The 6,833-nt window shown below is 33.7% G+C and overlaps 2 long non-coding RNA genes across 2 annotated transcripts; one reads left to right on the top strand and one right to left on the bottom strand.

The window, feature by feature from the left end:
* Positions 1-592: 592 nt before the first annotated feature.
* Positions 593-2,491, top strand: LOC148763741 (uncharacterized). Its single transcript, XR_016025141.1, has 3 exons — positions 593-706; positions 1,356-1,439; positions 2,298-2,491. It is a non-coding gene; the product is annotated as an uncharacterized LOC148763741 (long non-coding RNA).
* A 2,165-nt stretch (positions 2,492-4,656) lies between these two features.
* LOC148763740 (uncharacterized) lies at positions 4,657-6,394 on the bottom strand. The gene is made up of 3 exons (XR_016025532.1): positions 6,293-6,394; positions 5,562-5,635; positions 4,657-4,740 (listed from the first exon to the last, which is right to left on the bottom strand). It is a non-coding gene; the product is annotated as an uncharacterized LOC148763740 (long non-coding RNA).
* Between the last annotated feature and the right edge of the window lie 439 nt (positions 6,395-6,833).

The raw sequence follows: 6,833 nt of genomic DNA, 5'->3' as shown, positions 1-6,833 counted from the left end.
GACCCAGAATGGTTTAATATGGTGATTTGGAGTTCGAGGATCAATTTGAAGTCAAACTAGAATTTTTACTGTCCAGGGGCAAAATGGTCATTTGCCACCCAAGGACACAATGGGAATTTTTAGAAAAGATTTTTTTTAGCCCCATTTGACTTATTGGAGTATAATTTGAGGGTTTGGCAGTGAAAAAGTTTAATTCCAGTGATTTCTAGAGTGTAGGGGTAAAATCGTAATTTTGCCACTCGCGGACAAAATTTGAGATTTTGAGAGAATTTAGATCAAATTTGACAAATTGGAGAATGGTATGAGTATAAGGGATGAAAAATATGTCTATGGGCAATTTTTCAATTTTTGGGGCAAAAATGTAATTTTTGACTTTTACGGGGGTAAAAGTGTAAATTTCAAAAATTACTCCACCAAGACTTTGGATAAGTCTGAGAATTTTACCTAAGCTATGGATATGTGGGACAAGTGTATGGTGAAAATTTGGAAATAAATGGATGGCTAGAATTTAAGGAATTAATAAAACATTAAAAAAATGAATAAAATAATATTATATTATTTTAGCCTTTAAAAAGGTGAAAATTCCGGAATTCTCATCTTCTTCAGCTGTCCAAACCAGGGGAGAAAAGGGAAAAAAAAAAACAAGAATCCTACCTGAAAAATTTGGAGAAAATCAAGAGAAATCAAGAAATCAAGCATTAAAAAGGTAAATTTCATTGATTTTCCTTGTGATTTTCACTACCCATGCATTTTTTTCTCATTTCCATGCAAAATTAGAAAGTGGGTATGGACACCCATGCTGGCCAAACCTCCATGGATGAGTTTTGAGCTTGATTTTTGGTTGATTTTAATTGAATTAAGTGATTTTAGTTAAGTTATATTGAAATATAGCAAAAATAAGCTAGAAATATAATTTTCTCCCATTGAAACCCATTATGCTGAATTTTCTAGGGGAATATTGGCTGCTGATCTTGATGGTTATTTGAGGAATTATGATGAATAATGATGAATTATGAGCCTAGAAAAATAATGGATATTTTCGGAGCAAAAATACAAATTTTTACCCACTAGGGGTATTTTCGTAATTTGTTATCGGGACTGATAATTTGCACCACACTGAGGGACATTAAGTCAATTTGGGTGCAATTGAGGTGTAGAAACTGAAAAAAATTAATTTGGAGTTTAAACGGACGCGTATATCAATTTATCGGGTAAAAGATCGAAATAGGCTAACACCGCATTTAGGCAAAAATTTAGACATTTTTGCATTCCATATCAAGCATTAGTAGTCTAAATTAGTTTAATTTCAATTTAGTACCAATGTGGTGAATTTCTCGATTTTGTACTGTGTCAAGGTGGTGAGTCCTCTAATAAAGGCAAGGGAATTGCACCCGAGGACCAATAGTCTGAGTATTTCGAAAATCCTCACTCTAGACACGGTGAGTAACCTTACCATCATTTTAATTATCTAAAGTATGTTTTTATTCGGTTTTGGTGAATTTTATGAAAATGAGTTCAAATGGTAAATTTTTATGTTTTGTAAACAAAATGAGTTTAAATGAAAATATTTTATAAATTGTCTTGAAACGAAATAACGATTTTGCAAATAGAGTAATTGGAGACCACTGATATGTTGTAAATTTAAAATTGAATTAATGGCTTATGTTATTGTATTGGTATGACTGGTTGGGCTATGTTTTTTATGAATTGTATGAATTGCTTTATTTTACCCTTGCAAGCTGGGTAGTAATATATTAGCCCTGTCATGCTGTCAAAATTTTATTGTATGGTGGGTTTGACCTGCTGCAGTGGGCTGGATTCTGTGGACTAGCCTATTAGAGGGGCACGGAATCCTGTTATATTTTTACCTCGGTTGGAGAGGCGAGTAGGGTAACTCCTGAGGTATAACTTTTAGAGTTCACTTCACGCCAAACCACCTCGTGAAGGGGAACTCGGCCAACGTCAAGGAATGGCTATGTTTTCAAAATAAAAACATGACTTTCTAATAGCCTTGGCGGACTCAGTTGGGATAGCCCTCGGCCAAGGTATCCCAAATAACTGAGTATGATAATAATTTTTGGCATGAGCCAAGCTTTTTAAGAAATTCATAAGCCATACTGATTACTTGCTTTAAATAAATTGATTTCATTTGGTTGAAATAAGTTGAAAGATGATAAATTACAGTTTGATGAAATGTTTTAATAGTCTCCTTTTACTCGACTTTAGATATTTTGAGTGATGTTTGTTTACTCACTGGGATTTTATAATCTCACCACCCTCATTTCCACCCATTTCAGGTTCAGAATAGATTGTAGATAACTGATATCGGCAAGGATTACAGTTGAACTTGCCACATCCAAAGACTGTAGGTTCATTTCTTTTGATACTTTTGATCATTCGTGGGCCCACGTGTCACTGTAAATTAAATTCTATACTTTGGTTATCTGTATTACGGTATGTAAGAATTTATTTTGCTTTTACGCTATAAAAATTATTTATGCAGTGTTCTTAAAATATCGTTTTATGTGAAAATTGAATATTTTATTGAATATTTTTATTTTATTATAACAGTCATAATTCCATTTTAAACGAATGTTTTAGACATCCAAAATTATTTTTGATTAAGAAATATGTGTTTTCCACTTACATACTATATTTTTAGATGATTTTTGAGATTTTTGGGATAAATGACAAAAATACCCCTGTGAGACGGAAATTATTATTTCATTTGTTTAAGTTGGAAACAGTTTAAAATCTTTTAAAATGTGGTATTTGGAAACAGCTACCCACAGGGGAAATGAGAAGCTGATATTAAAGCCTTGCGGGGTCTCGGTTGACATTCTGGGTAATGAATGTAAATTGAGACGTCGCGGCGGTTGTCACGGGCTCGATGGGAGTTCCGGGTCGTGACACCTTGGCCGAGGGCTATCCCAACTGAGTCCACCAAGGCTATTAGAAAGTCATGTTTTTATTTTGAAAACATAGCCGTTCCTTGGCGTTGGCCGAGTTCCCTTTCACGTGGTGGTTTGGCGTGAAATGAACTTTAAAGTTATACCTCGGGAGTTACCCTACTCGCCTCTCCAACCGAGGTAAAAATATAACAGGATTCCGTGCCCCTCTAATAGGCTAGTCCATAGAACCCAGCCCACTGCAGCAGGTCAAACCCACCATACAATAAAATTTTGACAGCATGACAGGGCTAATATATTACTACTCAGCCTGCAAGGATAAAATAAAGCAATTCATACAATTCATAAAAAACACAGCCTAACCAGTCATGCCAATACAATAACATAAGTCATTAATTCAATTTAAAATTTACAACATATCAGCGGTCTCCAATTACTTTATTTTCAAAATCGTTATTTCGTTTCAAGACAATTTATAAAATATTTTCATTTAAACTCATTTTGTTTACAAAACATAAAAATTTACCATTTGAACTCATTTTCATAAAATTCACCAAAACCGAATAAAAACATACTTTAGATAATTAAAATGATGGTAAGGTTACTCACCGTGTCTAGAGTGTGGATTTTCGAAATACTCAGATTACTGATCCTCGGGTGCAATTCCCTTGCCTTTATCGGAGGACTCACCACCTTGACACAGTACAAAATCGAGAAATTCACCACATTGGTACTAAATTGAAATTAAACTAATTTAGACTACTAATGCTTGATACGGAATGCAAAAATGTCTAAATTTTTGCCTAAACGCAGTGTTAGCCTATTTCGATCTTTTACCCGATAAATTGATATACGTGTCTGTTTAAACTCCAAATTAATTTTTTCATTTTCTATACCTCAATTGCACCCAAATTGACTTAATGTCCCTCAGTGTGGTGCAAATTATCAGTCCCGATAGCAAATTACGAAAATACCCCTAGTGGGTAAAAATTTGTATTTTTACTCCGAAAATTCTCATTATTTTTCTAGGCTCATAATTCATCATTATTCATCATAATTCCTCAAATAAACATCAAGATCAGCAGCCAATATTCCCCTAGAAAATTCGGCATAATGGATTTCAATGGGAGAAAATTATATCTCTAGCTTATTTTTGCCTTATTTCAATATAACTTAACTAAAATCACATAATTCAATTATAATCAACCAAAAATCAAGTTCAAAACTCATCCATGGAGGTTTGGCCAGCATGGGTGTCCATACCCACTTTCTAATTTTGCATAGAAATGAGAAAAAAATGCATGGGTAGTGAAAATCACAAGGAAAATCAATGAAATTTACCTTTTTAATGGTTGATTTCTTGATTTCTCTTGATTTTCCCCAAATTTTCAGGTAGTGTCACGACCCGGAACTCCCATCGAGCCCGTGACAACCGTTGCGAAGCCTCGATAGACATTCTTCCCCCGAACGCCTCTCGAGACCTCGCAAGGCTTTTGTACCAGTTTTTCCATTCCTCTCTCTTTTTTTCCTTTTCTTTTTTTTTTGAATAATAAAATAAACTAAAAATATTAATTAAAATAATCTATTTTAATGTAAAACAATATATATATATGTTTATTTTTGAAACATCAAAAAATTAATTTTCTGCACATAAAAACAAAATAAATTTATACATACTATAATATAGAAAACTAGAGTATGCACTTTAAATTACAATGACACGTGAGCCCCCAAATAACTGAGAAGGTTTAAGTCTATAACCTTGCTTTCTAGGATGCAACTCCGAAATTTACTTCTCGATGTAATTGACAGTCTACTGCCTATTCTGAGCCTGAAAAATGTATAGGAAGAAGGGGTGAGATTATAAAATCCCAGTGAGTAGACAAACATCATCAAAATAATCTAAAGCCGAGTAATAGGAGACAATTAAAATAATTCATCCCAACCCATATAAATAATTGGATTTCATCTAATTACTCAACATGGCTTATGCACTTTTCAAAAACTTGGCTCTTGCCAAAAATCCATTCTCGGGGATACCTCGCGAAAGCATCTTACCGAGACCGCCAAGGCTGTTTATTGTCACACACACAAACACATTTCACCTCTGACAACACAGCCGTTCCTTGGCGTTGGCTGAGTCCCAACTTCACGTGGTGGCCAGCGTGAAGTGTACTCAAATCCTACCTCGGGAGTTATCCTACGCGCCTCTCCAATCGAGGTAAGCTCAATAATTGGGAACCGTGCCCCTCTAATTAGGCTGGCCCACGGAACCCCCGTCACTGCAGTGCCCACTTTATAATCCACCCACCAATAAAATCACAACAGTATGACATGGCTCACTTAACACATTCAAGGCAAATCAAAGTAGTTCACATATTCTTTAAATAAAAAAAAATAACCAGTCATACCCACATTTATCATAAGCCATTTAATGTAAAATCATGGATAAACAACACAATCATAGTATAGGTCTCCAATTACTCTATTTTTGAAATCATTATTAAATTTTCAAAAATTTTATAAAATTATTTTATAAAATCCCATTTTCCCATAAAACACAATAATTTTCCAATTAAATCATTTTTCCATAAAATCACACAATTAAATAAATCTACTCTAGATAATTAAGACGATAGTAAGTTTACTCACTGTACTAGGAGTAGATATACTCCTATTCTCGGTCCTCGGGTGTAGTCTTTTACCCGTATCAAATAGCTCACCACCTATCCACAATACATGACACAAAAATTCAATAATTTGTGTCAAATCAATATATATTATTTCAGGCTCTTATCCATGCGTATGCACTAGATAGGGTGTGAAATGTTTGGACAATCGCTTAATCATGTGTCCAACCTAACTCGCCTATACACGGTGTAAATTTCTAAAATCTCCAATTCAACTCCAATTCCATCCATTTCAATTTCAATTATCCAATTATATCCACAATACCTCAATGACTATGAATGTGGTCCAATTTATCAGTTCGGATCACAAGTTACGCTTTTACCCCTAGTGGATAAAAATTTCAATTTTTTTGCACCAAAAATTCCCATTAAATTTTCAACCTCATAATTCATCATTTTTCCATCTAATTCTCTTAAAATAAAGTCAACCTCATCCTCACACACCATTGGCTAGATTCGGGCTAGAGAAATTCATGGAGAAAATGAATATTTTTCTTGTTGTTTTACTCATAAACATGCTAAACTAACACTAAACACTAACATAGTTCAAAATCAAATTAATCTAACAACTTTCTCTCTCTAAACCCATATGATCAGATTTGAATCCATCATCAAAACACATAATTTAACCATGGAAAATAAGGAGAAATGCATGGAAATGATAAATCTTAACCTAAGCTTGAAAAATCATACCTTTAAACACTTGATTCCTTGAAAAATCACACTTTTTCTTTGAATTTTCTCACTCTAGGGTTTGTTCTTATTTCTCTCTCTCTCCTGCTGGTTTTGGCTGACCCTCCCAATGAATAATTCTGGAATTTTCAAGCCTTTTAATAGGCTTAATAAAATATTATTATTTTATTTACTTTTTGAATATTTTATTATTTTATTTTTTTCTAGTCATCTTTTTGACTTTATTTTTCTACCACTCAATCCTCTTCACTTATCCATGTCTTCCATGAAATTTCTAGACTTTTCCAAAGTTTTGGTGGGGTAAATTTTTTTAAAAATTACACTTTTACCCCCGCAAAGTGAAAAATTATATTTTTGCCCCAATAACTGAAAAATTGCCCATAGACATATTTTTCATCCCTTATACTCATACCATTCTCCAATTTGTCAAATGTGATCTAAATTCTCTCAAAATCTCAAAATTTATCCGTGAGTGGAAAAATTACGATTTTGCCCCTAGATAGTGAAAATTCTGGTTTGACTCCAAATTGATCCTCAAACT

This window comes from Theobroma cacao, chromosome 3 (genome assembly GCF_053813885.1).
Source record: "Theobroma cacao isolate CCN51 chromosome 3, ASM5381388v1, whole genome shotgun sequence".
Lineage (NCBI taxonomy): Eukaryota > Viridiplantae > Streptophyta > Magnoliopsida > Malvales > Malvaceae > Theobroma > Theobroma cacao.
The sequence above is the reverse complement of the archived record's forward strand: the minus strand, read 5'-3'. Positions and strand labels throughout refer to the sequence as shown.